At 50.7% G+C, this 10,018-nt stretch overlaps 1 long non-coding RNA gene across 2 annotated transcripts in view; it reads left to right on the forward strand.

Annotated features, from left to right (window-relative positions):
• The window catches only part of LOC147758680 (uncharacterized), a 28,986-nt gene that overhangs the window by 1,753 nt on the left and 17,215 nt on the right, over positions 1-10,018 (forward strand). Inside the window, exon 2 of one of the 2 annotated variants that reach the window (XR_015323275.1) lies at positions 30-9,991. The exons of the other annotated variant lie outside the window; for it this stretch is intronic. This is a non-coding gene — a long non-coding RNA (uncharacterized LOC147758680). Of the gene's footprint in view, positions 1-29; positions 9,992-10,018 lie in introns of those variants that run through there. 2 annotated transcript variants of the gene reach the window in all.

Below are 10,018 nucleotides of genomic sequence, written 5' to 3' on the forward strand. Positions count from 1 at the left end.
TAATCAGTTATTGTTACTGTTGTTGTCAGCCGTCGCGAGTGGCTCCACCGCTAGAAGACTTGGAAGTTGGAATGAACGACGCGTACGGGAAGCGTCACAAGGACGCGGCCAACTTCCAGCCATGTGATATGTATTATATAATTTTTATAATATTAGCTTATAAGGACGAGATCATTAACGTTCTGGAAGGTACATGAATCGATGGCCTGCTGAGCCTTGCCGACCACCCGCAACGCCTCTAGGTAGAATGAACAGGGTTTACTGGCAGTAGAACCACCATGATGGAGGACAGCAACTTCTGGTCTTTCAAGGAAATCAACGAACTTCGAACTATTATTAGGAGATTGTAGAAATAGCGTTGTTACTTCGACACCTGCATTGTACTGGTACACTAGCAATAAAACTCAGTTCGAACTATTATGAATGAATGAATCGTCGAGGGCATATCAGGCGCACGTTCTAACACTCTGCTCATTGATAACATGCCGATAACAATCCGATAACAATCGATGTTACTGTTGAGAAAACAGTCACAGGACATAAGGTCTGACAGAAAACCTGTAGCTAATACCACCGTATGAAAAACACATTACTGTTGCAGTTAGGTAAGGAATCGCATATTTTCTTCGTCTTGACACAAATTCACGCGATCAACAAGGACCAATCTTCCACGTTGGTACCTATGCATGTGATAGATAAATATCAGGGTATAGTGATCTTTCGCCTACCCAGTACCCAAGCAGTGACAGCTGATGTATTCGTTGTCCATTACGAAATTGTATCTGTCCTTGTTTACAAGCAACTTTGCGAAATGGGCACCTTAAGTTTGAGCGTAGATGGAACGCACATGTATGATATATGGTGTCATTTGTTTTCTGGTAAACCAAAGCGTCGTACCAACCTTACCGGTTGTTGTTCATGAATAAGAGCATTATTTGTTCGAGTTTGTTTCATGTTCTAGTCAACAACTAAAAACAATCTCAAATCCGTTTAGAGCGCACTTAATTATTTATAAGCAGATTAGACAAAATACTGACTAAAGATTATCAACAACAATTTAAACAACACGAGGGTAATGAAAAAAAAACGTCTACGATAGACGATACTACAATAACTGCTATTTGTTTCACGCCTGTATGAACGTCTCTGAGCCGTGGCTGCTGCCACCGTTGTTGTCGTTATGGTGCGCGATGCCTGCCTAAAGGCCACATTTCAAACGCAGACGCATCCACAGAGCACTGATACCCCGTCCGACCCGAGATGGACGTCTTGTCAGTTGACCAGCTGATTAGACCGCGTGACAAATGTAGCAACAACGGCGGCAGCAGCAGTAGCAGCGAAAGAGCGGAACCACCAGCACCGGTACCACACACGCGCACACAGTTTACAAAACCATTAACAACAACGACGACGACGACTCTCTCGCCTTGCGTCAGGCGGCTCATGCTCGTTAGCCGCGGTATCGACGACACCCGATTAAAAATGCCCAAATCATCTCGGCTCATGCGCTACTGCCCAGTGGCGTTCAGCTATCGCTGCGACGGCGGCTGTTGCTGCCACCGCGGCCATTACACCTATTTACTACTCTGCCCTGCCTGAACGCGCGTTCACTAGTGAGCGACTACTACTCTGAATACCTGTCTCTCCTTACTCTTTGAGGGGGTTCTCATTGGAGAGTAACTAGCTTCGGTAAAGTTTCACTGCAGCGACATCTATCGCTATAGATGTCGCTACCACGAAGATGACTAATAGCGAGCGACATGCAATTCGCCAATAGATGTTTGACTCTGTCCAGAGGTCTTGATGATAGCATGAGGATATGTCCGAGGTCTGAGACGTGCTCGCAGATGTGACGACGGCGTTGCGTCGTCGTAATATATTTGTAGTGTATATATGTAGGCTTCTACGTAGATAAGCGGCCCGTAGCATTACAACCACTTGTGTATATCTATAAGACTGGTCTACCGCAAGTGAGTAAGACTAGATTATAGGCCGTATGAGCACAAGTGGAGTCAGTGCTTTCTAGGCTGGTCAGGACAAGATGGCGTCTTCTCTATCTTAGTGCAGTATTTCGTTGATCAACCATTATATATATATAAAACTTCGTCGGCCTTGGGCCAGCACTTGCAGCAGAGAACTCAGGCTTTGGCTTTCTCTCTGCCGAGAATTTTTAGCAGCTCAGAAAAGTAGCAAACATCTCCCAATACATCGCATGGGTTTCTATATTGCCTATTCAAGCTGCATACTGGTGCTGTTGCGAGATCTATCAGATCTGCATTCGTTGGCTCGATAGTACTTGTTCGTTGCGTGCTTTCTCTATCTTTCTAGAAAAAAAAGCCGGCTCGTTTGCTTGTCTCAGAGTTAGGGGAAACTCAGTGCGCTTAGATAGTGTACGTATACCAGTTGTATAGCGAGCTATGGCTGCAACAGCACTATCTACGCACACTAACAGTGCCAATACTTTGTGACGATCCTGGTGCCTGGTATAGTGAAAGCGCAGCCAATAGACCGACAAACCTTCAGGATGTTCTGAGAGAGGCACGCCTGACGCTCTATATGCTGGGTTCAGTTGCCGTCTCGCTCGGTACTTGGCGGCTCGATGATCCTGTGCTGTCGGTCCTCGGCAGCATAGCTTGAGTTGTTGAAACGCTCAGCTAGGAAACACCATTGCTTGACTATAGAACACTTGGTCTGTGTGCTGCTATTCCTCCAGCAGCGAGCCAAACCCCCGGCCACCCGGACCAAACCCCGCATCAATAGCAGGCGGCAGAGAGAAACGAAAGGAACGACGAAGGAACACGAACCGACCAGCCAGCTAGAGAAAGCAGGCGGTAGGGAGGTAGGTAGGCAGGCAGGCAGGCAAGCAGACAAGCCTGAAGCAGCAGCGTGAACTGATGAGAGGCGCGCGTAGCAGCAGTCTTCAGACGAGCAGCTCAGGCGAACTACTGCTACTCAGCACTACCACCACCGAGAATCAACCGGCTGACTGACCGACCGTCCGCCCGCCCGCTTGATGTTAGTGCTGGTGATACTGCTGCTAGTGGTCATGGTGATGCTGGCTATGTCGGCAGCGATGATGATACTGCTGTTGTGTCTTGAAAGAGAAGAGTAACTTGACTCAGCTCTCCGACCCAACATGGCTAGGCCCGGGTGACTGCTGTTAGCTCGCTCTATCTAACGACAACGAACGAACGAACGAACGAGCCAGCCAACAAGCAACCCTCCCTTTATCCACTCGTCGCGTCCCTCTACATAGAACTGCTCTGTCCCCCGGTCGGCGATCGGTCTGTGCTCGCTGTGGGCGCCTGCCTGAGCTTCCCTGCTTGCTGTTGTAGCAATAGCACAGAAGGTTCGGTTGACTCGTCTGACCGGTTCACTCTATCTTGCGGCTCTTCTATCGCAATAGAGCGAACTGACGATGTCGGCTACGACGAGCGACTCAAAACTGGCTCAGCAGCGAACGACCGAGCCAGCAGCAATAGTAAGGGGGCTGCGATTTTGCCGCTCAATCTTTTCTTCCCTAGCAGACAACTCTGCAGCCGTGCTCCAGCCATAGGAAGGCATAGATAAAACGATAGATACACGCACATGCTGCCACACACAAACGCTCACACACAGTCACAATAAGAAGTACAGGCGAACGAACGCATGGAACAACATCAAGAGTTTAGCTCTAGCAGAGCCATCGTTCCTCGCTGGTTCGCTTGTGCGGCTGCTTGATGGTGTTATTGCTGCTAGAACTGCTACGCTTTCTGCTTAGACTGTTTTCGCTGGATTTCATTGCTTGGTACTGTGTCTAGAGATGATCCCGCGCCTTACAACGATCATGCTGCTGCTAGCGGACAAACGAACGACTGCTGCTGGAACTGCTGAGCTGATGTAGCTGACAGGAGCGATGGCGACAGTGGCAGGCGCAGCAACGAAACTAAAAGAACGCTGGCCAGGCTGGGTCGGGCCAACGACAAACAACACAGCAGCAGACAAGCCATAGGATATCGTAGCAGAGATATAGACCAAGACACAGGCACCGAGAGAAAAAAGACGAACCGAGCCCCTGAAAAGAAGTGCGCGCCATCCATCCCGTCATAGTCGCCGTCCATAGTCATAGAAGTGGTCGTCAGATCCGCCGATCAACGAGTCGACCAAGCCAGGCTGCTGCTGTATCGCGCCCCATCGCTCTGCTGTCGCATAGGGGTACCCCACCACAGCCAGCGCTCGCGGTCCAATGCTGCTGCTATTGCTGTCTCTACGGCTGTGATAGAGGCGACTAGTTCGGCAGGCATTGGCATTCGTTGATTCATTCATTCGTTGAGACCAACTGTTTCGAACACCGCTGGTGGTGGTGGTGGTGATGGTGTCGCTGCTGGCGAGAAGCACCCGCTCCTGAACGCATCTACAGACAACGTGCGTACATAGGCTATGGAGACGACACGCAGCCGGTGAGACACAGTAGAGGCCGCTAGAGCAGCCCCAGCAGCGGAGTGGAGAACGAACGAAAGAACGAGCGCTTTTTCTATAGGAGAATAAGAGCTGTGGCAGCAACTCATGGCTTTATTGACTGGCTTTACCAACAGAGAGGCCTGCACCATTATATTCTACATGTAGAAACGAAAGCTGCGGTAGAAGATAGGTAGCAGACAGGCAGGCAAGCAGGCAGGCAAATAGATAGAAAGCTTAGTGCTGCCGCTGTTGTCGTCGTTGCTTCTATTATTGTACATTCAGTACGGGCACGAATGAGGAGCCTCCTGATCCATGTCTGCTTGCGGGCTGTAGACAGGCGAAGAGCTACGAGCATGACATGAACCGTCTCGTACCATGTACAATCGCTCACTATCCACTCAGTGCGTAAAAGCAACTAAAGGAGGGTGGATAGTCCGTAGTCAGTAAACCGCCAATGGTTTCGTTTCCGTCGTCGCTAGACTCCCCACTGACACCGTGGGTTCTTACCCCACTTTTTCTCTCTGGACTATCGTCAGGAGGAAAACGTACTGATTGCTGGATCGGTCTGTCGCTGCTTTATCCAGCAACCGCTCTAACAGTATCCGCTATTTGTCTATTAGTAGCTAGTTAGCTATAACAACCTACGGAATAGCTTATGGCTAATAAGTGAACGATCAGCCGGCATCCAGTCGTAGACTGTCGCTTGTGGTAGCTCGCCATCTCTTTGCGATAACACAGAAATGCGACTTGCACCGGGTCCACGGTAGCCCGCACTACATCACAGTGCCCTGATAATGTTCCCGGCGCTGTCGTTTCTAGTATGGGCACCACTAGTGCAACTGCTATCCCGGTAGTATTTGTAGTTGTATAACGGTGGCCGGTGTTCACGAATTAAGTTAAAGTAGCGCGCGCTTAAGATCGCTATAGTCTGCACTATTCACAGAAACAAGAGAGAGGTTGTTTGCCGCCGCTGTCGTCGTAGCGCGTCTGCGACTATCTGTCTACTACAACTAGTTTGAGACGTGCTATACGAATGCGTGCGGGTGCGGGCGGGCGGTCAGTCGGTCGCGCGCGCGCGAGATCAGCTGACGCCTGAGAATATGGAGTGACTTGATTATCGCGCCGGCCCACTCACTGACGAGAAAATGGATCATGATATATAGAATTCGATCGCGGCGCGGGCAATATCGACACATACCATAGGTCATCTACGTTGTCGTTGTTGTGGTGTTCTCGTCTTTGATGATCAAAAAAGTGTGCAAAAATCTGCGCATTCTCTACTACTGACGAAAACACGGAAAGAAAGGGGCTACGGGTGTGTGCTTTAGCTCTTCAATTGTCGACAGGTTGTTGTTATTGTCTCATATTGAAAGTAATAACAATTGCTTTAACTAGTTAGTTAACGGTATCGCACTTGTTTCAGCCGACTCCTGTCACTGCTACAGCTGTTGCTGTTAATAGTGCAGAATTCTTGGAGAGCGGCTTTCAATTGCTTGATGATACCCTATCAAACAATTGCTAGTAATTAGTTCCTTTAATGACTACCACGACAATAACTTGCGCGACTTAGAAGACAACTCGTATATTTTGATTCTTTCAACTGTTCATGTTTAGCCTGTCGCGTATATCTATCGATATGTCCAACGACGATCACTGGCATCGAAGGACTGTTCCTGTGTCCACCCGGTTGATATATCGTTCTACAGCTGCGAGACGGCTATTGTCGCTGCTGTGTGATTGCTTGCTGGCGCCAGATGCCTATGTAGCAACAGTCTCGCCTCTGCTGTCGTTGTTGTCAGTTTGCCCCACTATCGCGCTGCGGCGTCAAACTTCGTTCACCTCCCCCCCCCCCCCACTTTGTGGCAATGGCGTTGTGGTTAAGCTGTCTCGCGCGCGCGGGACGTTGGTTGCTATTGCTGCTTCTGTTCTCGTTGCACTGTAGTCGTCATGCTATTATTATTGTTGTTGTTATTACTATCGCCGTTGTTGCCAATATTGTTCGGTGGTTGGTTGGTCATTGCTGTCGATGCCGTTGCCTTGCGTGTGCTGCTTCGCCGTTATTGACCAACTATTCCAAGCAAATGGACAGACGAACTGGCAACTTAGCAGGACTGGCAGTTGGTCCGCCTGCCTGCCAGCGATAGCAGCCCATGACGGCAATGGCAGTCAAGCAAACTTGCCAATTCGGTCAGTAGTCAGCTTCTATCAGACTCGTTCTGCCTATAGCTGCTGCGTTTGCTCGCTCGGCATTGGGTTGCTCTGCCGCCGCATCAGTGGCAACGTAATGCAACGAACCGGCGGCGGTCGAAGCAGCCACCACAGCAGGGACCACTGTCGCGCAGTTATTAGCTCCTGCCACCACCGATAGAACTGCACTACTACGAATTCTACCGCTCGTTCTACGACTACAACTATGTTTGCTGCTGCAGATGTTGCTGTTGCGACAATGATTATTGCGGGCACAACTATTCTGCTGTGGTTGGCGCCACGTCGACGTAAATTGCCCGTCGCCGTCCGTCAGCGAGCAACAGGCTCCATCGCAACCTGCAGAGAGCTTACGATCTGTGCTGCTTTGTTGATATCGAAGTGATGGCCAACTAGAATCGCTACCAGTGCTGGAAGCTGAATATAAAAATGCTAGAATTTTAGCTGTTGCTAGTGTTTGTACGTTATCAGCCGGAGCTGCCCGGCAGTCAGCAAACAACGGGCTGAACAGCAACTATTGTTGTTGGTATTTTCCTACTGTGGCTGTGCCAGAAGGCTGCTGTTGTCGTCGTTGGCGACGGCAGCAGTTCTGCTGTTACTGTAGCGTTGCCATTAACAACGGCAGCACCGGCAAGAACGACAACAGCGTCGCTATGACAGTAGTGGTTAGCGGTGAGGGCAGTTGTTGGTAATTCAGCTAACTAGAAGCAACAGCGGGCTTGACATCGTCGTTGCTACAGCTGTTTGTTGTCAGTATATTGAAAGCAACCTGCACTCGTTGCTAATAACAATGCTACTGTGTGTGACAGCAGCTTTAGGCATCAAACAAGTAACTGCATTCGTCGATAGTCGCTAACTTAAGGCCAACCTTCACTGCTGCCGCTATTGGACCGAGACCGTCAGCCAGTCAGTCAGTAACGAACGAAGGGCCAGGTAGCCAAGAGCGAATTAGCGGTTACGATGCGGCCACCAGCAGTTATTTTACAGACGACCACTAGAGAAGTAGAAGGAAAACAACTGGTTACTGCTGCTGGTGCTGTCGCGACCGCTGCCACAAGATAGCAGTAGTTGTCGGCTCTGTGTTGGTTTCGCCTGCGCGTCGCTGCCCGTAGCTGCTCGGTCGACTGGCTCACCGACTCATAGGCGGCGGCGGCGGCGGCGGCACACAGATACGAACAGAGCAATGGCGGTATTAACAGGCCGCTGGCTGGCCCTAGTACCGGCAACATCCAACAGCTTTAGCCACGTAGCTGGCTACATAGTTGTGCCACTATAGAAGACCAACTGCTGCTGCTGTTGGGTATAGCTGCCAGCAAGGCAGCAGTAGCCATAGAGGCATTAATGGCTTAGTGTAAAGCAACGCAGCACAGTGATGCCAGAGCCGTCACATAGAGGCATAGCCAGCGAAACTGCGATCGCTCAATCGCTAGTGGTGTATTCGTTTGGTTGGCTGGCAGACAAACGGACGAAAAAGCGAACTGGTTGCAGTTGCTGGCGTCGTCGCCACTGCTGCTGGTTTTTTTTTATTATTGCGTTGCAGCTCTGACGGTGTACTGGCACTGGTGCCAGTGGTTGTTCTTGTCACGAACGTCAACCAGGCAGCTACCGCCAGCTACATCACCGGCAGCACCGCTCTGTCTGTTGATGGCAGAATGAAGCCAGTCATTGCCGCTCTGCCGGCGGCAACAGCAGCATCTCTGTGCTTTCAACCGCTGCTGCTGCTGGCACTGATGAGCCGAGTTGAGCCGTCGTTGCTGCTGCTATGGAGGCTGATGTAGACGACGGGCCCCGCCGCGGCGAGCGGCGCAAGTACCCAGCTAGCTAGCTAGCTAGCTAGCCAGCCAGCCAATCAGTCAGCCGGCCGGCTGGCTGGCTCACTCGGCTCGGCAGGATTACTTATTTCTGCTGTTGCTGCTGTCTATTACGAGAACTACCGCGACGACCGCCGCTGCCACCACCACCACCACCGCAGCTCTGGCATTGATGTCGCTGTTGTAGCGCCAGTCACAGCCATCATCGTCATCACCGTCATTGGCGTCGTAGAACGCCAGCCAACGGCAGCAGCTGCAGGGTTGCGGCAGCAATCGCGTTGTGGCGCCGTAGCCTTCCCGTTGGCCGTCATCAGCAACCAAGTAAGTGAGCCTACGCCAACCAGCGCAGCAGCTCGCACAGAGACGACGACGGCTGTTTTAACAGCGGCAGAGTCAGCAACAGGCGACACCAACAACAACGATAGCGGCGGCAAGAGGCCGCAACGGCAACACATCTACAGCACTCTTCTATACGACCAAACAACAGATACAAGTCAATCGCAGCAGTAGCATCGGAGCTGCTCGCTGTGGCTCACTCTATTCGTCGTCGGCGTCGGTGTATTTGCCTGCCTGCGCGGCTGGTCGGACGGCCGTGGCTATAGATATCCATCCTGTCTACGTTTTTGCCGCAATTGTTGTTGCCGTTGGCTTTTGCCACAAACACACACATATGATATACGGATCGACGGAGACACAGAACACAACGACGAAGTGACGGAGCGACGAAGCGCCGCACGTCACACACAAACGCCAACAACAACAGCAGCAATAGTACCAGAACATAACGCCGAATCGGACCGATTTCGTTCGTTCCTTGATCTGCCGCTGCTGCTGGCAATCCAATAGGATTGGCACGTCGGACGAAGACGGTAGCGAATGGATGGATATTCGCTCGCTGTTCCATTCCACTGTCGATTGCTGCTCTTGATAGTTGCTTACCGTCCAATGCTGTTGCGCCACGACGTTGCTGCTGCTGCTGCTATCGGTGCTGGTGTTACTCTATTCCTCGTTGTTGTATTCTTGCAGCTACCGCTATTGGTCGCCTTTTCTATCCGCATCATCGTTGTTGTTGCTGGTACCTTCTTCATCTTAAAGACCTCGATCATCCAGTTGCAGCGACGAGTGACATAGACGCGGCGTTATTCACTGAATCTACGCTGCGGTGCGGCAACTACCACCATGCTGGACGCACTGCAGCAGCCGTCGACGACGGACGTCTCATTGACCATCCATTTCTCTAGTGAGTGAGTGAGCGAGCGAGCCAGCGAGCGTTCGTCCGGTCGCTGTTGTCCCGGTCGAATAACCCGACGATAGATAGAGGCGCAGGCCAAGATACACGCACGTACGCTGTCATACTCGACGAGGAAAAGACTACCTGCTACTCTTGCGCTTGCTTCTTTATAAAAAACAACAATAACTTCAGCCAAAGAGATTGAAGTTTTTCGACTCTAAAAACTAACCACATACAAACAGTCATGAGAAGAAAGCAAATCGATATTGGTATGGGAACAATAAAACTAACTGTTAATCATCGACATTAGTACATGTCATATTATAGACGT

This window comes from Varroa destructor, unplaced genomic scaffold (genome assembly GCF_002443255.2).
Source record: "Varroa destructor unplaced genomic scaffold, Vdes_3.0 BEIS01000001.1, whole genome shotgun sequence".
Classification (NCBI taxonomy): Eukaryota; Metazoa; Arthropoda; class Arachnida; order Mesostigmata; family Varroidae; genus Varroa; species Varroa destructor.